We start from the raw sequence: 25,388 nt of genomic DNA, 5'->3' as shown, positions 1-25,388 counted from the left end.
TGCCATTTTGCCACTTTAAGTCTATCCAAGTTACTCACCAAGCAGCAAGTAGGAACATATATCCCAAGCAGAAGCTAATATGGAAAAAACAATCCCAATTGCAGAAACGTGCAAGCCATACGGCCTGGCCTGGGCCTATTCCCCCATTTAGGCCGGGAAAGCCGCTCAGCAAAGCACTTACAGATGGGGGGACATTAAGGCGTGAGTCACGGCTAGGGCGGCCGCGGCAGTTTGTGCAAGCCCGGCACGGGAAAGCCGAGCTAACCATGATAAATACACCCTATTTGCAAACCTTTAGAACTACCCGGCTCCTTCAGCTAGAACAACGCCTGACACAGCAAAGATCTCCAGGATGGATTGGAGTGTCCAGCGCGGCAGATGGGAATATTTATTACGGAGGCTCTGCCCGCGCGGCGGTGCCGACGGCAGAACCGGCCGCCGATGGAGCCGGACGGGACCACGGCGACGAGGACCCCTCCGGGAGCGGAGGACGGGCTGGTTTGTCCCGAGTCCTGACACCAAAACACGGGCGCCAGCCTCACTCGTGGTTCATTCCAACAGGGAGCGAACGCGCGCGCTGAAGAGGCCGAGGGACAGCACAGGACACGGGCTCCTGCCACTCGCTCCTCATGCAAACTGCCTCCCTCCCTCCTTCCAGCGGGAGATGACTCTTTTTGGGAAAGAGGGAACAACTCGTGCTTTGCTGCCTCTTCAGAACGTTCTCCAATTAGAAACCCAAGCGAAAAAGCGATTATGAAATTGCCAGGCGCAGCTCTTGCTGTGAGAGGGCTGCCGGGGTGCCAGCAAAGCTACGCAGGTAGAATGCCCAAAGGAGGACAAAGCCGTGGAGATCTTGTCCTCCTCGTACACCCTCAGGCAACTTGTGAGGTGCGGGAAGCCCAGGGAGACTCCCCGAGCCCTGCAGTTGCCCTGGTTTGCAGTGGAGCATTAGAAGAGGCCAAATAGCAAGACTCAAAGGGTAAGAGAGACTTTCCATGTCCCCCAGCCTGCAGGTCTGTGGATCCCGTGCTCCCAGGGGGGTGTCTGCCCGCCAGCCAAGCGGTCTGCCCGGCGAGGACACCCTCCAGCAGCACCCTCTGTGCTCCCTTTCTTGCATGCGTCCCGGTTCTGTCCTTATACAACATAAGCTGAGACCATCTGGCCCCTTTCTGCTTCCGAAAGGATGCGGCGAGTCAGAGAAGGTAGCAAGGACGGCGGCAAGAGCAACCGTGGTGCTGACAACTGCTGCGCGAGGACGCGCTCAGAGGCTGCCAGCTCCCCCTCGGAGAGGATATTTATATGCCAAAACGTATGTGGCTGGTCATATTTTTGCTATATGCAAACCAGGAGCTTTAGTCGACCCACAAAACTGCATGTCTCCACACTGAGCTGAGCACATGAGCTTAAACTCAAAACTATTTTATGCCATGAAGCTCAGTTCTGTGGCACATAGGCAAGCAACTTCTTTTTCCTTGTCTCTAAAGGACCGTGCACATCTGCCCCGCTCCGTAAATACCATCGCCACCAAGGCCACTTAGGTCCAACACAATGTGAAATCCATCTCCCGGTTTGGACCCATCTCCCCATTTGGCTGAATTTCCAAAGTGCTGATATTCCGATGCCATTTAATTTAATTTGTATCTGCAGGACACGTTTCTTGGGAATGCAAAACTAGTCAGAATCAACTTGCTGAGCTGATAAAACCAAAGTCCTGGGATGGGGGGAACATGTGAAAGGACAAAACCTGACCCCCCCACACTGCAGGAGATCCCCCCAGAGGCGCTGACAATGACGACCACCACCTTCCTAGAACAAACCCAGAGTGAAGCCTTGCCAAGCCAACCTGCAATATTGGTTTATTCCTGCAAACAGCCAGAAGCAGTCACGTCTTTGCCTTGGGACTGCATGATAAGTAGACCACTCTGCAGTATTTATAGCATGGTATATAGTATTAACTCCTTTGCTCACGTAGAGAGCATAGCAAGACAAGTGAAAGGCAGAATTTTCTCCTCTTTCTTGCAGCAGCTCTTACCCCTGAGGCAGGGAACAGCCTAGGATGGGGCGCTGCATTTGGCCTCTAATAAAAAGCACAGCAGCTTTTCTCAGGCTTTACCATAAATAATTCAGACGGAGTAACTTGCCCAATTTAAAAATACAGGCACTGCCTAACTGTAAGCAAAAGCATTCATCTTCAAAGACCCAAGCCCGGTTATTTCTTGTTTCATTAAAATCATAATCTTGCATGAATTTAAGGACTGTGGTTTATCAAAACTGCAGAGGGACCATTGCAAATGGCAGAGATGAAATAACATATCAAAGGCAGAGAGAAAGAAAAGCTTTGATCAATAGGGAAATGATTTTTATACACATCAGAACCAATTTAAGGAATTCTCTAGGATCAATTTAGATAGACAGAATTGCTCCTCAGCATTTATTACCTGTGGAGGCAATATTGATCTCACTCATTGATTTCTCCTATGCCTCAAGAAGCATCAGTTTTGGGGGTCATGGGTTTTTGGTTTTTTTTTTCCTTTTTAAGGAAAGATGCCCCAGACTGGAAAGTACCATGAAATTACTTAGATTATAGAGACCTACATTAATGGTTCAACCAGTGTCATTACTCAGAAGAGGCAAGGAATAGGCAAACCACCACTTAGCTTCCTTTTGGCTGCTTCCTTTTGATCGTTGGTCAATAGCAAACACTGCAAGAAAGCGGTTCTGAAACCCGTGCCCTGCACAAGGGCTGCAGGCAGCTAGAGATGTGAACCCGAGCTCCTGGGGACGACACACTCCTTGGGCTGCCCAAGTCCCTTCTGGGGCTGGATGGGGGTATCCGGAGGGCGACGGGAGCCCCTTGCCTGGGAGATGGGAGCCAGCAGAGCTGCCTGCTCCTTGCTCGGTGCTGGACTGGACAAAGCTCAAGTTCCAGGCGGGGAGGAAAGGCAGATGGGCAGGTTTGCAAACACCCCGGGCTGCCGTTCCTCCGGCAAGCATTAGCGTGTGTGCCCAAACAAGAGTAAATAAAACGCTTAACAGATGCTGCAAACTCCGACTGTAGGGGCTGCGGATAAAATCCTTCATTACTGTCACACCATGCAGAATGTTATTTACCAAGCAGCTGACTTCACCATACGATAGATGCTGTAGAATTTCCTTTTTTTTTTTTTTCCAGTTCTATAAACAGCCTTCAACAAATATAGCAATTATTTCCTGTCTTCCAAATGTAAACTATGCTTGGCTCAGGAACACGCTTCTCCAACATTATTTTAAGTCCTTTACTCTCACATGTGAATAAATCCTCCTAAATGTTCTTCTCTCAGATATAATAGCAACCCATCCCTTTCCCTCTTGACTCTACTTAGATTTCTTTTCTCTCTATTTTTTTTTTTTTTTTTTTTTTTGGGAGAGGATACAAGAAAATAATCTTGAGCAGGCTGTAATTCACTCACAGCAATTTCAATTTGCAAAATATTCTCATTAAGGGAGACCAACAGGCAGGCTGGGAAAGAGAGGAGAGGTCCAACAAGCTGCTAATAAAGGTTTTTAATATATTGGTACGAAAATAAAATCCTTTTGTCATTCTGTAAAGCAATGGCTTTTTCTTTTTCTTCCTCCTTCTTTCTCAGAACTATTTAGGTAGGCACAGACCTGGCAAGTTAGCTCATCTCAACTCATGCACTTAAACTCATGACTCACCTTATGCATGTGAAGTCATTCAGTTCAGTGGAGTCAGGTGTGTAAACGATGGCACGAGCAGGACAACACAAACGTTACTGCAATGATGAGTGATAGCACGAGGACTCGCAACGAGCCGACTTGCTGCTCTCTGACTTTTAGCAGCACCCCAAAGGGTAGAGCCTTGCACAGAGAAAGGGAGCTGCTACACGGAGCAGGCAGGCAGAATGCAGGTTTCCTAGCCCCAACCCTTAAAATAACAATAACAAAGGAATAATATAGGTAATAAGAGGAAAATAAGTAAAGACAAGTCCCTTAGGCAAAATACCTAAGTTTATAAAGGCAGGAAGGAAATGTCAAAAAACTCCAATTATCCAGACAGTGTGCTAAGAGAAAACCAAATTATTACGTTTAAGGATCTGGGTATATAGGTTTGTTCTGGGTGTAAAGAAAACATATGACAGGATATTGGCATATGCATTATCCTTCAAACCAAATGGATCTGTGGTAATATTTGGCTACCAGAAAAAGAACAACTTGCCTTCTCCAATTAATAAAAGAAAAAGTATCAAATTTACTCACAGGAAAGTGTTTATCCAATAGAAGAAAATTCTTCGTATAAAAAAATATAAAGAAAATCCTTCATATAAAAAAAAGGTAAAGGAACGTATTAGAAAATAGTATTTGAAGACAAATTGAAAAGAAGCATTACCTTCTGTCTAGAACTTGAGGGTTTTCACAGACATTTCTACTACAGAAGAATATATTTTTGTGCATACAAGAGGAAGGTTTTTCCAAGCATTCAGTGTTACCTTTAATATCTCTATGAGAGCCCATGTTGTGTACGCCTATGTCTCCAAGCGAGTCAAACTTAAGAGGGGGGATAAAAGGCGAGGAACCAGGCAGATGGCATTCTGGCCATGGAAAAAAGACCTTTTCCATGACTAGATTTCCCAACCCGTGGGTGACAACTCATGCTCATTGATGTTGGTGTGTTTGAGGCGCAGCTCTGCTCCTGCTGCTGTCCAGCAGCAGGCACCTGTGTGCCCGAGTGCGGATGCGGTGGCAGCAACGTGCAGCTGCGCGGGGCTCATTGCAGATGCCACAGAGCCCCTTCCAAGAGCCACGTTTGCTCCTCCAAGCTGCTCTTCTGGCAGGGCTTGTGAATGAAAGTCCCCCTGCAAAGCGGCTTGGACAGCGGCTGAGAGCGGGAGCTGGGTCCTGCCGAGCACTTTGGGGAGTTGCAAATGCCAAAATGTGGCATTTGATTTATACGTTGCCACCCCAAAACACGTTTGGTCATGGAACTACGTCAATTAAAGCCCGGTCGGCTGGTGGGTAATTCCTTGGAGGTCACCCCAGCTCCCTAGGGCTGGTGCGAAGGGCACCTCAGCACCTCCGGGGCTGCTTTGTGGCTCTCGTTGGAGGGACACGGCCAAGGGGATGTGCAGGACATCGGTGCAGCTACGTGCATGTCGCCCAGGGCACAGGAAGGACAAAAACACCCACTTCTAAAACCCCACGCGAGGGGAAAGCAACGGGGGAAGAAAGGAAAGATCAGCATAATCTGATCATCTTCAAAAGGAATAAATCAGCATAAAATTATCAGCAGAAGTTCCCAAGCTGAAGCCCCACTTACAACAAAAACTTTCTGAAGGACTTTTGACGTGATTACAAATGCTCCAGAGCACAGATAAAGTTCACACTAAAATCCTGTTCTGACAAATAAGTTTTTTTTCCTCCTTCTGCTAAAATCGTACACTGCAATGATCGCATCCAGGTCCTTGCTCCCTGCAGTGTTTTCTCCAAAATATTTTAGCTGTTTTCTTGACATTTCAAGAGCCTGAGAGGAAAAAGAAGACTCACCTATGTCAAATCAAAACTGTCATTAAAAGGAATAAAACTTAGTGTTGCGGTAACTTAGAAAAATTACACTGCAGCAGAAGGACTGTCACCACAAACTGCAATTTGTCCCTGACTATGGAGCTTGGTACAAAACTGTGCTTTCCACTGAACTTTATATTCACTGGATCTGTAAACATTGTGGGCATCAATATGGTCCCATTTTTAAGATTTTAGTGATTATCAGCAGCATGCCAAAACCTCAGAGAATCCCAGGTATGCAGGAACTTACCTCTGACTAACAGAAACCCCACTCAAAAAGCATTTGGAGAATAGAAAATAACCTTTTTATTAATATTCTACTCTCTCTCGCTTGTCCTCACTCTCTATTTTCAGCCGCCTGCAGTTACTCAGTTAAAGCCTCTTTGATCCTCCCTCCTTTCTCCAGCGCCAAGATGGATATGCTCGTGCTGCCGAAGAGGAGACCAGGATGTGCACAATGATTTATTTTTCCCGAGACAGCATATGCATCATCCTTTCCATTAACTCCAAAGAAATGATCAGATGCGGAACAGTTTTTTGACAGACAGAGCGGGACTCATCTCATCTAACCTTGCCATCCCGGAGCAGAAACCGAGACCAGGAGTTAGTTCAGCTGGGCCTTAGTTCAGCCGGGCTCATCCTGCCTCTCTCAGACAGCTGCTGTAGGTGATGGTCTCTCTCCACAGGAGCCTGGATATCTATTTTTTAGACAGCGGAGACAGGATAAGATTAAATCCCACTCTAAACTTGCAGGCAGGCGCTCAAAGAAAATTTACAAAGAAATTTCCTAATTCCAAGTGACAGGAGAGCTGTGTGTGTAGCAGAGCTTCTGAAAAACACAACCAGGCACCTATAGGCACCTCCAGGCCCTTAAACACCATGGAAATCTGAATCTGTATCGGCTACTACTAAACCCTTCCTGCTGTGACAGCAATCCCTAATTTGAGGAGTACTTGATAGGGGAGGAGACCACGGCCACTGTCAAATCCTGCACCCTGCACCCATAATATCTCTGAGATAACAGACTTGGCCCTGCTGTATTTCTGGGTTATGGAAATGGATGTGATTAGCACTTGCTTTTCTAAACGTATCCCTCAACCCTGAGAGCCAGCACATACACCTCAGCTAACAACCACGGCCAAAGATAAAAGCCTGGGATGAAGGTGGAATCAGACCAAAAGTTGTGTCCGATGCTCTGCAGACCCAGCCGCCAAGCTCCAGCTTATTTCCAGGGCTCATACCTATGTCACGAAACACACTATCTCAGCAGAAATGACTTTTGAGGGAAAACAATGTTTATTTTGTTGTACCTAAATGTTGCACCTCACAACATTATGCCTAAATGTTTTAGCGCTGAACATGCTCCTTGCACAGAAATTCAATGTTCTGATGAGCCTAGATGAAAGCTTTGGATAAACACTGTTGATTCCCAAAAGGGGAAGGAACACTTGTGCGTTGTCTTGAAAGCCAGCTTGTTGTTATCATTATCATTTCAAGCTTAGAGGGCAATTTAAGCAAGGCTCTCTGGAGAGGAAGGCTGATGTGGTGCCGCATAAAGCACCGCCAAGGCAGGCGGCAATGCTGAGAGCGACCTGCGCTCCACGACAGCCTCCAGCATAGCCCAAGGTTTCCCTTAGGACTCTTCTGTGCCTCGTTTAAGGCAATTGTCTCTGCACTTTCCATGGCCTCTGGAAAGACAGGAGTGCAATAAAACGGGCTTTGCAGGTCCCTGCTCTCCATTCACTCCAGGGGTAGCATGATTCAGTGCCATCCTTCATCTCCCCACACTTCAGTTCTCCCGCCTCTCCTGCCTGTTTGTCTCTTTTTTTCCCACAAACTTTTCTGGATGTGAAACAAGTATGAAAATTTGCCATTTTATCTCGTCCCGTGTTTACTTGCTGCCAAGTACAAGGGAGCCTTCAACTGTTGCCTACATAGTGATAACAAAAGACAACTGGAATGCTATGGGGTGACTAGTATTTTTCTTCCACATAGCAACTAAATAACATTTCAACACTGGAGTAAAAAGAGACAGATGCACACAAAGTGTGTGAAAACAAAACAAAGCAAAAAACAGCAGCAGAAATAAATGCAACACCGCCTTTTTTTCCCCAGCAAAGGCTCAAAATGGGGAGCCTCCCTTTACCGTGTTGTCAACAGCAGCGTCTCTATTAGGCTGCTTCCCTTCCCTAACCATTCCCATTACTGTCATTCCTCAGCCCTGTCACACTCGCTGCCGTGACAGCACCAACACAGCGCTGCAAAATCTGCCAGGGGGGCAGCGGAGTCCCGGTGTCTCCCGATGCTTGCAGGTCTCCAATATGAGGCTGTCGGAGCCCCCGGGAGAAAGGCGGGCGCCCACTCGTGCGCTGTGGTTCCTGTGCCCACCTGCACATGTACTTTAATCTTATACTTACACTATAGATGTACTTTAGCCTTATACTGCTAAGAAAGCCTCGCTGGGTGCTTGCAGAACGCCCCTATCCCAGCTCCTGCTCTCCTGCTCTTCCCAATGCAGTCAAACAGCCTTGTTCCCAGGCTAATACTACCTCACCGGAGGTCTTTTTAGATCTCCCCAATTGAAGCACTGTTTTATGTACTCTATATGTACATATGGGTGCTTATTAAAGAGCACATAAGAAGATTTTATAGCCCACCGATCTTGGCAGTACCCCGAGACGGAGCAGCCTCTGCTACGTGAACAGTTAAATTTATTACAACCTGCGGAACAGCTCCCTAAAATCCACATCTATGCCTATACACAGCCCCACCTGCAAGTGTGGTGTGTGGAGCACACCCTTCCTGCATGTACTTTCTGGGTACTTCAAGTGTCTGCATTGCTGTTTCAAGGGCAGAGAGGAGGAGAAAAATCTAAGTCTTTAGCACTTTAATTGTGAGAGATTATTTGCTGCAGGAACCTAATAACTTTCATATGCACAAATCCATGAACTTGCTGCAAGAGCATTAGTAAAGATCAACAGATTTGTGACTCAGGCAGAGGAAGGACAAGTTTGGAGATCAGCTCCAACAACAAATTGACTCCCTGACTTAGTACAGGGCATCCAATTTTCCTGCATCTCCTCTTCCCATTTGTGACAGAAAGTATAAAACCCATGTGCTGAGACAGAGCAGGGCAGGACAAGTACAACTTGTCCCGTGGAGCCTACAGGCATCGTATAGGAAAAGAAAAATAACAACAGAAACATTTGCTGCTTTAAGTCTCCTGGCTACCTGTGTACACGAGGCAGCGATGGAGCTCTAAGAGATGACACCCGGTGACACTTCTTTGGGCTCCTCTGCTACCACCATCTGCCAAAATTACTCTCGTTGCTCGTCCAGTTATGGCTAAATACTTTAAGAAAATCCAGCCTGGCTGCTACTGCCTCCCTTAATGAACGCTGCTCTCAAGCATAACAAATGTCATATGTCATAAAGGCATTTACAACACTAACACCGAGTCGCTGGCTGGAATCCAGTAAAAACCTATGGATAGGTAATGGGATGTAGCTATACAGCGCTGAAAAGGAGGTCTTCCTCAATGTATTTCTTATAGTTACATGTATATACACAGCAGTTTGCAACTCTACAGCTAAGTGACATTTTTAAAAAATATATTAACACTTTGAACTGTTTTGTGGCACCACCTACACTCTACGTGTTTGCAATATACCAATTATTTTTCATTTGTTGTCTTGGACTGCCTGCTACATTATTGCTTTTATATGCAGCCAAAATATTTCTAATTCCTTATGGATTATTCATCCATTGCCTGAGAAGCCAGCATAGGTCAAATTTCAGGGTGTTTGGCTCAGACCCTGCAAAGTAAACGCTCTTTCAAGCTGAAGTCCATGACATATAACAGTTTCCAAAATGAAAATGTCTCCTAGACCCAAGTAGTCATTTATCAGGCACAGATAGCAAACGTGCTTCCTTTTCCTTGAACTCCCATCTGCAGCAGTCCTGATGGCTCAGGACTGCAAGCTGCTCTTTGCCATGCTCACAGAGGCAGCTATAGCCCAAATTGTGGAAGCTAAGGACTTTTTAAGCCCAATATATCCCTCTTCTATGGCTGTATATGGACAGGTAATTTTAATCATTCTCACTTGAATCCAGGTTTCCAAAGACACCTTGTCAAGAAGAACCATCCATTTGCTGGATGGTGACAGCTACTACTTACCCTGTCGTGATTGCCAAAAGAGGGAAGATTGCAGTCATCTTCAATAGCTCCCACTGCTTTTGCTACTTGTGTCTTCTGGCAAGCCCTCAGTCACAGGAGGTCATTCTAGCTTGCAAGGTCTTAGAAGAGCTAACTGAAAATCCCTGTGAATATTTCATATCTAACTACATAATTTTCAGAATCGTTCCCACCTCCTCCCTAGCTTATGCTAAAAAGCTCCTGTTGAATCCCTTGGTGTCCTCCCTCTCTGAAAATATGCTCCAACAGCTCCTCTCCCTCTTTTCTCTTCTTGTTGCACATGTTGTTCTCAATGTACCTTCTTCAGATCTACGTCCTCTTCTACGTCTCATTCGTTCTTTGTTCCATACTGTTTATTTTCATTTCCCACCAATACTTAGATTGGTTTCCTTGCAGGCCATGGCTTCTGGCTTCCCACACATCATTCCACTTGGTGAACTTAGGAACAAGCTAAAATGTCTCCTTTCCACTCTTCCAAGCTCCATTAACATTTATTCTTTCCCTGACATTTCCCACTTGAAGTATTTCTTTGCCTTTTTAAGTTCCACATGTGCTTTTGATGAGCTTTCTAACACAACTGCGTTGCGGTAACCTCGTGGATTCCTCTCCATGTCTGTGAACATCACCTCCACAATTATTTTGACAGGACAAAGAGTGATCATATGGGGAAAAAAAAAATCACTTACAAATTCCATTACAAATACACGGAATAATTATTTATAAATTCCATTATCCACTACAAATTTCAAATGCCTTCATAAATGTGCTGTTACTCTTATTTGGGACGTTGCTTACTAACACTGCACTGAAACAGTCCTCCTCAGAACTGGAGCTATTGCAATGTGCAGTTTGCAGTGTCAGAGCTCAAGCCTTATTCTTGCAGTGCCATGTGCTTTGGAAATCTCCCATACCCCAGGGGTTCAGCAAGAAACTTACAGTAACTTATAACTTATCATTACCTCTGCCTGTCCTGAGAAACTGCCACTCTTTGTCTTTTTTACTCCAATTTATACAAAAGGCCTCCCTCTATTCCTCTCCCTTGGAGAAGAGCAGTGATCTTTGGGGAGAATTCTTGGAATTTATTGGCTGGATAAGGAAACTGAGAGCTCTATTCTCCCACCCTGGGAAAGCTTTCATTTTAAGTATGCCATTACGTGCCTGTGACTCCATTCCCAGAGCAAATCTCTCGTCTGGCTTCTCCTAGTGAATAGATCAATCCATAATGCAATTAATGCATTAGCATTATTAACTTTTAGTGATCTTTACAATTAAACTAATCTGAATTTCCACTGTGCGATACTTACTTTTGTGTCTATCCTTCCTACTGTGAGTCAGATTTCAGATCCATCCCCTTAAAGCTAAACCTGCATATTCATGCAGCTTCTTTACGTTGCATTTGCTTTAAGTCAGGGTTTAAATCCAGCTCCAGATTTCTGCAACAGCTTGGGATGCTCAGGGTTGAACCTTTGATTGCAGCAACTACAAAGGGAAAAGGCACCCCCTGTCCATGCACAAACAGCACCTGAGTCCCTGATATTTATATCCAAAGGTTTGGTTCGGATTAAGCTCTGATTTTCCTTATGCAGTACTAATACAGTCACCGTGGAGTTACTTCAGTTTCTCAAGAGCTTTAGCAGCAAAATCAAAGCAGTCATGCCAGGATGCATAAATGGAATTTCAACAAGTATTTCTGAACAAAGCCTTTTCCCAAAATTGTTTTTTCTGTAATTGAAAAATGCCTTTCAAACGGAATCACTTAGCATAGCTCTGAACTGCGTCCAGAATGGTCATAAACGCCGCTGCTCACAGGCCAGGGGCCAAGATTTTAACTTCAGATATAACTGCAGTAGCAGATGCCAACGCTGCTAACAGTGAAATCTGGCCTAATATGCTTGTTTTTAGAGGTTCTGTTTATTTGCTCTTATTTCTGCTTGTAAAATCAAGAAGGGTGTTTGAAGCTGAACTCAGACGAAACATTTTTGGTGAAAATTTGTTGTTGAAACTCCATTTATTCCAGAGTTCAGTCCCAATGTTACCATAACCTGCATATCTTCTTATTAACTTAAAACTTACTCTTTCTAAGCTTTCTCCAGACTCCCTTATTATTTATTTTTATTTTTTTTTTTTATGAGCAATAAGCAAATCCATAGCCTTACCATACTTCTGGCCCTCAGCATCAGCTTCAGTTCCTTACACTGAAGCATCCAGGCAATTTCATTCTTCCTTCCACAACATCTCCACCAAAACATCTTCATGCCTGTTTCTCATGATGTCCTCCCTGCTGCCCCCTGACTTTCTTATTTGCCTTCCCCCAGCAAAACACTGCAAAAGAGATTATTGTTTTCACCTGCTCTGATCAACCCACTTCTCAGGGGCTTCTGTTCCTCTACCGCATCAGTTCCCATTTTCTCCTCCTCATGTTTTCCAATGAGACAATTCAGGTTTTTCCTAACTCTGCTCCGTCTGCTCAGCCATCAACGTTTCATTTGTCTGCTTCACCCCAAAGTCCTTACAGGACTAAAGTGTTTCTTCAAAAACACAGAAGACAAATAAAATCAATTGAGACCATCACTCTCTCATCACTCAGTCAGGAAGTTCTCTTCAGCACAGCTCCTTCTGCTTCAGCACAGCTCATGGGCACCATCGAGTCCATAATGTTCCTGATGCTTTTGGCAATGGCTGTGGTGAGAACAGTCCTCCATGGCACTTAGGGCAAATTTGGAAATCTGAACAGCAGCAGACACTGTGGACAGCTTAACATATTGAAATGTGGCAGCAATAAATTGAGAGGGCAGGGGAGAGGGGGAAGACACCTCTTATCCGGAGTTGTATCAACCTGTTCATTCCTTTTTTAACACAACATCAAGGAGTCATCTCTGTAGAAGAACCCATGCCAGCTCTTTTCCCCTTTGCTCTATTCTCATTATCAGGATGTTTTCTCTCATCTACACGCTGGCCTGCCCTTCAGCAAAAATAAACAAAATACGGACTTAGCATCCTTGCAGCAAGCAATGATTCAGCCAAGGAGCGGCTGTTTCCGAAGGAGATCCAGCCTCCTGAATTCCTATGAGAATCTCTACCTTCTGGATTTACTGATATTAGCCCCTGAGCGAAGATGGCTGGGATAACGAGGACAACAATTCCGGCAGAGAGATGATAATGACTAGAAATAATTTGTTATTATCTCGCTCTGTATCCTTGCTGGTGAAATATTTTGTTCTTTACAGTGTTGTTTCTGCCACAATAAATCACGGGTAAGCTACTGATTAAATCGGAGGTCCTAAAAACATCAAGTAATTGTAATAAACCAGCATTAGAAAATCGTTTAAGTGTTAGAATCTACTGATTAACATATAATTCCTGTGATTCTATTTGTTGTTATAAATACAGTTTAATTTAAAGATAATCTTCTAGTCTACTCTGTTAAAAAGCAATCATGGTAAAAGTGCATTAACTAAGAACCAGTTGCACATCGCAGGGACACAACAGATCCAGGGCTTTATTACTGTGCATTCACATGGAGGTGACTGAACAACTGGGAAGGAGATCAGTTAATGCACCTAATTATTTAATGCAACAGGATGTAATTCTCTAATGAAAAAGTTGTTGGGTACCAAGAAATGTTGGCCTGCATACATCCACCACACTATCAGGCCAATAGTCGGCTTTCATTTGCAGTCAGGGTACCATTAAGGGACCAGGGACTATTAAGTTTGAGGCAGAAGTTTACAAACTCCCCTATACTAAAGAAAATAGGAAAAAAAAAATACATACACACATAGAGAACTCTGGTGTTCTGCATGATACAGAGATACCCTGCTTAAAATTAAAATCACGTTTTCTCTTAGCACCTGCAGATCCGTAATTCAAACACTTAGGCAAAAGCATTAGCAGTGGATCTGAATGAACAGGGGGATCTTCTGCACAACTATATTTCCATCTTGTTTTCATTAGCAACTTGCGCTGTATTTAGAGTAATTATTAAATGAAAAAGACTGCTCCACATTATATGTGACAGGGATTCAAAGCTCACATACAGAGCAGGAATCCTCTTGTCGCTGTTCAGAGCACATTACAGACCCACAGAGGCTCAAGCACCGAAAGGCTTCACCTTTCCCTCAAATGCTATACATTTTCACCCAAAATGGGTATGCTTATTGCAGGAAAAGTAGGACCTAGAAAGCAGCTACCCAGTATACTGGCTTTTCACTGCTTCATAGCAAGGTAAAATCAATGCACGGGGCTACATTCTCCCATAGCTTTTCACACCTTGTCACCTCTTTGAGACTTTCACGCTCCAAGCTTTAGTGGTCTGAAAACAGAGCACAGCCCCAGTAGCTTTATATTATTTATAAATGAAGATTTGTTAGTGGATACTAAAGAGTTGCTTCTTCAGCTCCAGCTCCTCATTATTTTATAATAAACTGAGTATAGGAACCTGAAACTATTTCAGAATGACCTGGTTTTATCTGAACTGGTAAATTATTCCCAAAAGCACAGGATCATTTAAAAGACATAAGCTGCTCAGATCGTTCCTGGGAGGACTGTTGTGCTTGGATGCCACGGACCATAGAAAAGTATATAAGGTTAAGCAAGGGGCCACCTAATAAAGGACAGAAAATAGACAACAGTAATGAAATAACTATGGTGAAGTTAAGGCAATGTATGAGGAAGGCCCTGGATAACACCACCAGAGCCAGGGACAGGTAGGAGAAATCCCATACTAGAAGAAATGAGAAGTATTTTAGGAGGAAGAGCTAGAGAAAGCAAGGTGGGTTATGTACCAAACACCGTTTACTTTGCTGGCATACACACGCTGAGGATGTGCTCTGAGTACATGCAGAGTCTGACTATATGCATAGGTGAGACAGTTGGTTCTGCCCAAATTAAAAGCCATTAAGGGTTTGGGAAACGTCTATAATTTGGTTTGGGGAACAGAGGCCCTGGAGCTCCTGTTCTATTTAGAGCTGCAATGTCTTTTAGAAAAAGACAGAAATACAGATGGAAAGAAAGAAGAATCCAAGCTGACAGTCAGGATCACCCCTGGTGGGTGCACTTGGTTCCTGCTGGTTTCGTCCTGTTTTTCCAATTCAGCATTCCCATTTCCCTCTTTTTTTTTCCTTCCCCCCCCATCTCAAGCCGTTCAATTCAAGGCAAAACAAAACCAGGAGCATGCTGCAAATGCACCTGATTTGTTCAAAAAGCCAAGATTTTCTTGCTTGTCCTGTCTGCAGGTGAACTTTATGAGCTGCATTTAGATTGCGTCATTTCACAGGCTGGGGCTGACCTGAATGTTCCTAAGGAAGAGTTATTCATTTAGTGATGGGCAAGTCACTGACTCTCCAAACTGTTTAGGCAAACTCCCTTACATTATCAAAGCTTTTGCCTCTTAGATACTTAGGCTGTTCATCTATTACTCTTTCAAATGCATGCCTAGCATCTTCTACTGTGTTCTCACACCTAGAAATTTATGGCCAGATTAAAAAAACATGACATCAGAGGCAAAATGCCGGCATCACGGAGTCCTCAGCATCACTGCTCCTGCTAAACTTCACATTCCCGATCTCGGGGAGTGGATGGCGAATAAATACCTGTTTTGTATTTGATTTATCTCTCTATTATTAAATCTCATTTGTGCTTCCTCCAGATACACGTAACGACATGAACTTATTTCACGCCACAATGGATCGTGTCATCAGAAGTCGCTATTCCCACTGGACCGACGGCAGCCGCTCACAGGCTCGGGAATGCGTGATATTTCCGCCTCAAGATCCTGCGATAGGAATGAAATTCATAGTATGGAGGTAATTACATCTGGTCCTATCCTGTGAGGGTACAGGCACTCAGAGACAAGCGTGCCAATACACTGTGTTTATATTTTCAAAAGATAGGCGAAATTCAATTTTATTCGGCTATCTCCCAGTGACTTTCTGCAACTATGCATCAGCAGAACTTTTTTTAACTCTTTTTTTATTTATTTATTTTAAAGATAAATTGCTCGGTGCACTATCAAGGATACTTAGAATTTAAGAATAGAACCTATTAGCCTGTCACTCTCGCAGCGACACAGACCTTGAGGAGCCTGCGGAGCAGTCTTCATGTGACAGCCTAATAAGGATGTCAGGCCCCCTCCTTCCTCCCCCAATCTTCTTGAACGACATTTTCCCCAGCAGGGAAAATTAATACACTTCAAAAGTTATAAAGTACAGGAAAACATACATCAGCCATCAGCATGATTTTCTAAAAACCAAGCACTACGGAAACCACATTCTTAATAAACTTTTGTAAGCCATCTCGCTTCCTTTTTCTTGGGAAAAAGGAAGAATAAAAAAGGAAAAAAGAAAAGAAAAAGCCTCAAAACGCTTTTACTGTATAGCATTAGATTTGCTAGTGAAGTGTGGAATATTTTTCATCTTGTGTTATTAAATTTCAAAGACATACTCCTTAGGGCTTGTCTTGAGTCTGTCATCTGCGCTGCTAGTAAAGGCGCTTACCACTTGGATGGCTCCATCCCTCCCTTTGGATCCCCCCAGCAAATCAATCAAATTGGCACCACCTATATTCAACGGTGGCTTTCAGCCGGGTGCCAGGAAATGTTCCTGTTTCCTCACTGCTTAGCTGGGTTTTGTCATCGCTCATGAGCTGCCGGTATCACTAAGCAGGAAAGGGACACACGCACTGGGGTTATCTCCTTAGTGTCGAGGGAAGTGGGATTATACCTCGTGTTTGATCACATGGAGAAGAGTGGTCGGTCTCGTGCCAAGGGTGGAAAACTGGAGAAAAAGCCAGGAATTTCAAGCAAGATCAAATTAGCAAAAGGAGGAAAGAAAAGGGAACAGATAAGGAGAAAATGGAGGGGGATAAAAGGAAGAGAAAAAAGATGAAGGAAAATCCAGAGTATGTTACATCAAACAGGAAAAAAAGCATGCTGGGAATTGATGTAAAAAAACAAAAACAAACTTTCAAATTCAAAATAATACATTACTACATCATTGATATCTTCCTCTCCCTCAGTATCTTCTACACTGTTTCCTAGGTGTATGCAGAGAGGTAAATACAAATTATTGCCCAGCAGTGAAATATCTGAAAACAAAAGGCAAGCAGCTGTTCAGGGAGAAAAACAAACATACCATTTTGTGACTTGCTGCAGGTGGGAAGCTTCTCTTCTGGTATTCCTAAGGGCTTCAGGAGAAGTTCAGGCTGCAGAAGAAGCTGAAAACAGATGTCCTTGACGGTGACCCAGGCCAGCAAAAGGGACCAACATTCAGAGTGCTCCGATGCTCTTGCCACCGAGGTGCCTGTGCTCAAGGTAACAGTCGTGCTCTGTATCAGCAAGCCGGGCCACTTGTTAGCACAGGGGAGGTGATATGGAACAGGACTGAGATGAGAAACCTGTGAACAAGCCAAGAGTTTGCAGTTATATGTGCCATAATGGGCCTGGACCCAAGAGTTTTGCAAGTGAAATGGGAACCTATAGAATGGCGTTAAAATTAATAAAATATGACAAATATCCCAGGGCTACAGTGCCTCAGAGCCAATAAAGCAAGACAGGCAACTGCAGTATCAAGTAAGGACTTAGAAATCCCCCCCAACAGCTACCCAGGACCTTCCTCCTTCAGGTGTGGTTTTGGTGAGGCTCTGAATCAGCAGGATGGTCCTGTCTATGTCCAGACAGGTCCTGCATTGCTGATGCTGCTGGCCAAAATGACCAGCCGAGAAAAGGCGAACAGAAATTGCTGGGCTTTGGCACAGATACATAAATGTTCAAAAAGCAGGCCACCAACAAGCCTGACCTTTTTGTTCCCAGTATGTTTAAGCCATCCAGTATCTTTGGGGAAAAATCAGCAACATGGCCTGCTGGAGCCAACTGACTGAATGCAGAGCATGTGTATTCCAGGAGAGACCAGCTGCAGGAGAACCCACCATTGGCTTTGCATTATGTTTGAAGGCAAACAGTGGTTGATGGTAGTTCAAACCACTACAAGTTTCATGAGCAGATCCCTCAGAAATAAAACAGTGATGACAGATGATGATGTCCCCATCACTGAGCAATAGTTTCTGCTATACAAATCCTGTTATTTTGTCTTTAGAGGAGGCAGTGGGGTCATATTATTAGGAGAATTGCTGACAGCTTCTGTTATTAATGGTCCCAAATGTGTCTCCTGCCATCTGTGACAGGAAAAAGACAGGAGCAGGCAGTGATTGGCACTGAAGTTAGTTTGTCTGAGTACTACTTAACGAAAAGGCAAAATTTTGTGAACAACAGAGACATGTTTCTCAGAGGCTTTTAAGAATACTCCTGACATGAGTCATCTGCTTTGTAAAAAATGATAATTTCACATAGAAGAGCACTATTCTAAGAAGCAAAGATATATCTTTCATTACAATGAAGTTTGGTGGGAATTCGTTTTGATATCAGTGCAGCAAAGGAGAACTAAGGGATCTGGGGCAACCTTTGGGAAAACAGCCTAAGTTGGAGGAACTGTTGTGTCTGTCTGCTCGTGATGGGCTATAGCCACTGTTCATTTCAATTAAGTGTTTTTTTTTTTCCAGCAATTCTGATTTCTACATAGCCACAAATGGGTGTCCTCCTCCTTGGCTGTCCCCAAAGGTGCTCAGTGAAGATGCTCAGCACACAGCTCTTGCTACAGGACACCTTGAAACATGCTGTGGTTAAACATTTAATAAATCTTCTTCCATTCTGCAATGCCAGCACGCTCATTTCTTTCTAGAAGAACATGTTCCTCAACCAAGCTGGAGTAAAGGTGGCAAGCCTGTATTTCCTGCCTCAGTCGTCCACAAATTTCTAAGTCTCTACTTGAGAAATGATCAGAAAACAGAGCAAGCTGCACAGTGACTTGTTTCTTGTGCACATCAATAGGGGCCACCTGACATGGCCCCTGACAGTTGCTCTTAAGAGTCTTGCCAGCCCAACAGAAGACAAAAGCATCGATAGGACCAGGTTGCACTGACAGGTCATGGGCCACCAAAGGGATCTTTGCCAGCAGGCTCGTTAGATCTCCAATTTATCCAACATAACAAACCCCCATCCCCTTTCCACTCCAAACTTCAATCATAATCTATTTCATGGTAGAAAAATAAAATCTCCAATCTGTAATTCACAGCCTCCTAAGCATACAAAATGTATTAAACTGCATGGCATTTGTAAAGAGTGTGATAAAACCCGGGTCCCCATAGAAACCTTCAGGTGCAACACTGCAAACTGACCACTGCATTTGCACCTGCGTTAGCTGCTCTTCAAGAGAGCGTTAGAGACACCGACTCTGGAGCAAAAAATAGATGGAAGGCAAAGCTTTACTTTTTATGAAAGAGACTGGACTTATGAAAGTAAAGCTGAAGAAAGTTCATCCAAAATTCCTTTCTTTTCCTTTTCAAATAAACAATGCAAGTAAAAATATTTTTCCACTGTTGTCTAAGGTGAAATGATAAAAACGTCATTATAAGGTCCATTAAAGTATACAAAAGTGTAATGGTCATGTTGTAGGAAATGTTGCCATTAGTTGCTGCAGACTGCACTCAAAATGTACCTTTTGCTAAATTACCTTATGCTATTTTAAAAGAAAAGTTAGGGCGATAACACTTTTTTTTTTTTGAAAAAAAGGAAACTTTAACCTGGGAACAGTTTGCTGTTGCTATAAAAACTGCCTTAAACAAGTTCTACCTATCGCATTTGCGCACTATGGTATTTCAACCAGGAGTACTTATTGAAAAACAAAGGCAAGTCACGGCAAGGTATGATTTGCCGTAAAGAAATCTTTAAATACCATAGCTCCCCGCTTTCCTTTAGGCACTTACCCTATTGGACTAACAAAATGATCTTAGTCCATAAAATGATTCCACACTTCTATTTAAGGCACAGATGGTTCTAGCAGGATCCAAGGGAGCTGGATCTGGAGTAGCTTTCAGGACCTTGTCCTGTAGCAGTGCAACAGGATGGCTTGTATTGTCCCCAAGGACCTCTGATTTTAGAGGTCCAAGGGTTTCAGCGATGAAGAGGTGTCCACCTACCTCAAGGTCACTGAGAAGCTTGCTCCCTTGTCACATCAGCCTGCTCCTATTGCTTGGCAGCAGTCAATCAGACCACAGGGTACATGGTGCGTAATACAGTGGAGAATCAAGGCCCAGATCTCCCTTTTTCACATGATTCTCAGCGCTTACCTCAAATGTCACTGACATGAACCAGAGAACGGTTTCCTTATGAGAGGAAGGGTGAACCGCTGCTGCCAAGCAAACTCTTTTCCATTAGATACTCCTTGGAAGTATCACAAGTAAAAAAAGAGATTAGAAAAGGAGCAGATCAGACTAGCTCAGGTTTTCATTCATTTGCATTAAGTAACTTTGCATTCGAGACTAAAGCCGGCCGTAGAAGACGCGGGAGAAATCACCGGAGGGCAGATTCACTCATGGCTCTGATCTCTGGCCTATTTGCATGCAAAATTCCTACTCACTTCAGCATTTGAAACACAGACAGGATCCCACACAAGTTTGCCCAGGCCTCCTAAATATCCATTCATTTCCATACCAGTGTAAGAATGGGTCAAGACTCTTGATCTTGGTCCTCTTCTAAGAGGACCACCAAGATACAATCTAACCTCTCTTCTAAAGACAAGATTTGTGACTTGATGCCTACACTTGGAGAGATATTTCAAGTATGTAGAGTAACTACATATCCATCCATCCAAATATTGAACATAAGAATGCCTATTGCCCAAAGCTGGGTTTTCTGAGAGCTGCAGATTGCAGGGGCTGTGGCAGCGCTGTCTTTACAGCAGATTTATGTTCCGTAGCATCCTGGCAGCAGATGCTGCTGCTGCTGTGAACAGCAGCTCCAGCGCTAGGGATGGATGAGAGTGTCTTTCTGTTGTGGTACCAGAGAGACTTGTCAGTCGCTCAAAAGCATCTGCAGGACGCGTCGAGAAGATTGTTTTTTACTCAAATGGGCACAGACTCCCTACGTGGAGGAGACAGAGAAATACGTGACAGCAGGAGCTGTACGGGGGAAATAACTTTCAAAGGACAATACTGTGAAAACGAAGCTTTGGAAAAAGAAGGCGAAAAAAATGCAGGTGTATGAAATGAGAAGTGCGACATTTCCATGACCCAGTAGGTTTTTGTCCGTGGTTATGGCAGGTGTGAGGGCATCATGTTTAAGGGACTTTGGTCCTTATGCCTTAGGACATAAGCTGAGCGCTACCTGCTTGAGGTTGACCAGAAACTTCCCCCAGGCAGGTTATTGCTCAATTGTCCATTACAGGGGTTTTAAGCCTTTTTCTGAACCATCTGGTCCTGCCTTCTATCAAAGAGAAGATACCACCCTAGACAAAGCATTGCTCTGACCTGCTCTGACTTGCTAAGAATTTCAGCGTTCCTGCAAATTTCTAGACTTAACTCAATTTTCAAGTCAGTTGAACCACTCACCTTACAAAAGCATCTCTCACAAATAGTCACTGTAAAAAGAAGAGAGGATAGCAACCTGTCGAGAATCCCTCCTACCTGTTACAAATAAAATATACTACCAGAGGCTCTGCCTAGAAGCAATTTTTAATAAGAATTGTATTATACAATACCATCTAACGTCAGGCAATAGGTATTCCCAGCCAGTTGCAACCCATCATGCACGATTCTGACGCTTAGCTTGAGGTCTGTTTAGTTGGTGTCTTGCAAAAAAAAACCCTGAAAGGTTAACCTGGACCGCAACTGTTCTTGATAGTAAAGAAAACATTAGATATAAAGTCTGGATAAATACAAACTTTGCTCGTCTGACAGTGTCAAAAGAGTTCCTATCAAGAACAATGAAAAATTATCCCTGGGGTTTAAGCTAAAAAAGGGCACTGAATGATTTCCGGAAAGAGTGAGAACTATTTTGATTTTAAATCCTTGTAAAGCAAAGTCAAGTTGAAGCTGTCACCGTAATCTGAAGGGAAGTTTTATTTCAAATCCCTCCCAGCCTCTAATGTTCTGATTTTAAAGGTTAAACAAGCCATGGAAATGCAGGTTTATTAACCCTTGGTACTCCACGACCCCAAACCAACACAACTAAACCAGCTAAACTTTAGTTCAAGGCGGGATTTAACACAGCAGCAGACAGGCAGTGGAAACACTGACAGGAAGTGGGAGTAATATCTTAAAAGATTTCAGCTCATCTTCAATTTGTTGACACTAGCTACTTTTGCGAAAGACTGACCCAAAAAACTCTTTAGTCTAGAACAACGTATGGGAAAAATGTCTCGCTCTCCATTGCTGGTCTGGTCTGTCACACTGAACAAATCCCATTCTAATGCAAATTCCTTCTTTTATTTTATGAAAATACTTGTTTTTCCAGCACTCTGGATAAGGTCATTTCCAGATCTGTTGAGTCACTTCTGCTCCTACAAAGTCTGGGAGCTATTTCTCTCTTCCCTCCAGAGAATGGTAGATTTATGCTAATTAAATGCACTTTGCTTTGGTAAAAGAGAAGATTTTTCTGTGCTAGTGTTTTCACTGCAGAGCTACAAGGTGTCCGCTTTTTCTCCAAGAAAGAAACACAAAACTCCTCTTACATTTGTATAAATTCATGGATAGCTGGGATAAACATGCACAGGCTTGGGAAGACACAAGCAACCAAAGTAGAGGAAGGAGAAAACATTGCACTAAAACCCAACTAAACATATATTAATTTTGAGTTTGTGAATATTTGCCTCAGCTTCCAAGGAAAGAAGGGCTTCCAAGAAGCCATTCATACGGGCAGAGCTAAGCATGTGCCTCACAGAGCCTAGATGAATCCGGGTCATACGAGTAAATCACTTTGTTCTTCTCCATTTCTCTTATTAATTGCTCCACTGACAGTCTGCCACTTTCTCTCTTGCCAATGCATCCACACACTGATAGGTAACCTACCTTGTGATTTATGTCATCACCGAATTTGTGACATGTGAAGCAGATTGATTTAGGTGATAGAGTTCTGGAGATGTGATGATTTAACACCTCTCCACTGGTCTAGAAGACCTGTCTTCCTCTTTTGAAGATAGAAGTCCATACAACACGGGGAACTGCACACCTTTAGTGATTGTCTTCCACCCCTAAGAAAGGAATAACCTTTCCTTGCAGGACTTAGGAGGTTCACCATGGCAATGACCCAAGGCTGGTGGGCTGGGGGACTGGCATATCTCTAGCTAGAGGAGATTCATGATATTACAGTCAATAAAGGAAGATAAATTAACTTGCTCTTGTCTCTCTTTTTATTGTTTTCCCCAAGTCTCCTTTCTAATATATGCCTCAGGAGTCATAACCAAATGCCTCCACTGCATAAAAATGAATGTCATAACTTCCACAATATACCTTCAAATCTGAGCAGGACAACAGGGTAGGGAGTTACGCACATTACCCAACCCGAAGAACTGCACATCAGGAGCTGCAGGCACCTTCAGCACCAAACACTCACTCAGGATAACCACAAACACTGGGCACAACAGAAAAGCTAAGAGCATTGGGCGGCTCCTAGGAGGGCTTTAACACTCTCTAGTCCATCAGATAACAAGAAACTTGCGTTTTAAGATGGATAAAGTTGGAGAAACAAATCCTAAAGGATGAAAGTGTTGATGTACGATGTCTCAGTAAGTTTTCAGGTTCAGAATTGAACTTTTGAGCAGATTTGGATGGGGGAGGAAAAGTAACCACCACCAAGGATGGTACCATTAAGCACCCCACCCTTGTTGCAGGCATCTCACAAGAGGCAAAGTACTCTTGATCATCAATACCATCTTGGCAATGCAGGAACGAAGTCTAAGGGAATTCCAGTCTTTTAAACTTGGTTAGGAACAAGCTGAAAATCACATCATGAGATTCAGAAGCCTTCAAGTTCTGCTAAGATGTCCATAGTTACATCCCAGGCTTTTCACTGTGCAAACAGAGATACAGCACTAGTGGGTTTCTGTATCTGTAATAACCTGTAACTAGGGAGATTTCATAGGGGAGAAACAGAGAAAAATATTTGCTCTTCTTTCTTTTTGCCAAGCTGATCAGCAAAACAACATGGCTAACAGAAGACAGAACATTTTCCCCAAACTGGCAAAGAAAAGAAATGATGCCAACAGCCATAGCGTGAACTAAAGGAGAAATCATATGTCCATCATGCAAGAACACATTTTCAGCACACATTAGAAGCCTGGACAACTTGGGTGTGAGCAACGTCCCTCTGCATCTATCCAACATACACGTCTCCTGACTCTGCTTTGAAAAGCTGTCATTCAGCTTTCTTCCTTGGGATTAGACTCACATAAGCACTCACTCCAAACAGAAAGGAGCCCACACATAGGGAGCCTTGCAAGGAACAGGAATTTACCTGTTTGTGTCAAGAGAGTTTAGGAGAATGTTCTTGGACCTCTGCACCAGTCCCTTGCTGGTTCTAAGTCAAAGGGATTTTGTCACGGAGGACATCCCTTCATTTATACTGCTGGAAAACTTCTAAATCCAAAATGTACAATCAAAGGCAAATGTTAAAAAGAGTCACTTACTTCACAAGAATCAATTCCACATCATTTTCAATTTCTTGTCCACATGATACATTATATCCAGGAATTAAAGCAGTTAAGTGAGATTAGGATCTTGTCCATTGACTGCAGAACTCCTCATAATTTAATCCTCCTAATAACATGAAGAGTGAAGGATCCTTCCAAACTAAGAGTGAGAGGATCTATTCGCATTTCAAGCGTGTTTTCATGCAGGGTAGCTGATAAAAATATAAACAAATTCTATATGACACGAGTAGTTTCCTCACATTATTTGCTGAAACCTGAAACTAGAAACAGTGCCTCCTCAGAGGTATAGTTCAGCCCTTTTAGGAGCCTTCTGCAGAATTTATTAGACAAGAAATCAAAAGTGTTCTGTAAAGCATAATAGGGCTCTGTAGGAATGATTCAGAAATGCTGCCATGGTGAACACAGAAAACGTTTTTTACTCCACATAATCGTGAAAGCCCTGAAATAAACACAGAATTAAGGGGCAGCTCCTTGGCCCTCACAGTAGGATGGGTCCAACCTGCTGTGGATCAGGAGCTGCACGGTTCTCTGGATGCATTTTTCTGCACTCAACAGAAAAAGGAATGCAGGAGTTAACATATTCATTTACAGTCTTTGCATTCATTCTGGGGTCCTTTGTAAAGGGAAAAGCAAATGTAGCATCCAAACAGCAGCTTACAGTCTAGAAAAAAAAGAGCATATTCAGTTATTCCCTGCTCTGTCTTCTATTACTTTTCCTTTCATACATTTACCCCCTATATAAGCAAGCGTGCACATACACACTCTTACTTAAAAACAGCAAATATAAGCTCTTGTGAAGACACTTTTCTAAAACCTAGTTATACAATTCTTTCAAAGTAAGTTTGAAGTGTCTATTCTTGGTAAGGATCTTGCATGTGTAATAAAAACAGAATAAACTTGTCTGCCTTACAAGATGTTTCTATATCACACCGTCTCCAAGCACCATTTGCAACTGAAAACAAAATAACAGAATCCACTGCAGCACTTCAAGATACAAATCAAATACATGTACATATTTCTTTTTCCCACAAATGACTCTTAGCACGTTTGAAAAAATAAAACAAAACCAACTTAACAAATCATATCCTTTGGTTAGT

At 43.4% G+C, this 25,388-nt stretch overlaps 1 protein-coding gene across 1 annotated transcript in view; it reads right to left on the bottom strand.

Annotated features, from left to right (window-relative positions):
• Positions 1 to 17,072, bottom strand: part of VWC2L (von Willebrand factor C domain containing protein 2 like) — a 57,692-nt gene extending 40,620 nt beyond the window's left edge. Inside the window, exon 1 of the mRNA XM_026049526.1 lies at positions 16,885 to 17,072. The gene's annotated coding sequence lies outside the window, so the exon portion shown is untranslated. The remainder of the gene's footprint in view (positions 1 to 16,884) is intronic.
• Between the last annotated feature and the right edge of the window lie 8,316 nt (positions 17,073 to 25,388).

This window comes from Nothoprocta perdicaria, unplaced genomic scaffold (genome assembly GCF_003342845.1).
Source record: "Nothoprocta perdicaria isolate Ctin4 unplaced genomic scaffold, notPer1 scaffold_11, whole genome shotgun sequence".
Classification (NCBI taxonomy): domain Eukaryota; kingdom Metazoa; phylum Chordata; class Aves; order Tinamiformes; family Tinamidae; genus Nothoprocta; species Nothoprocta perdicaria.
The sequence above is the reverse complement of the archived record's forward strand: the minus strand, read 5'-3'. Positions and strand labels throughout refer to the sequence as shown.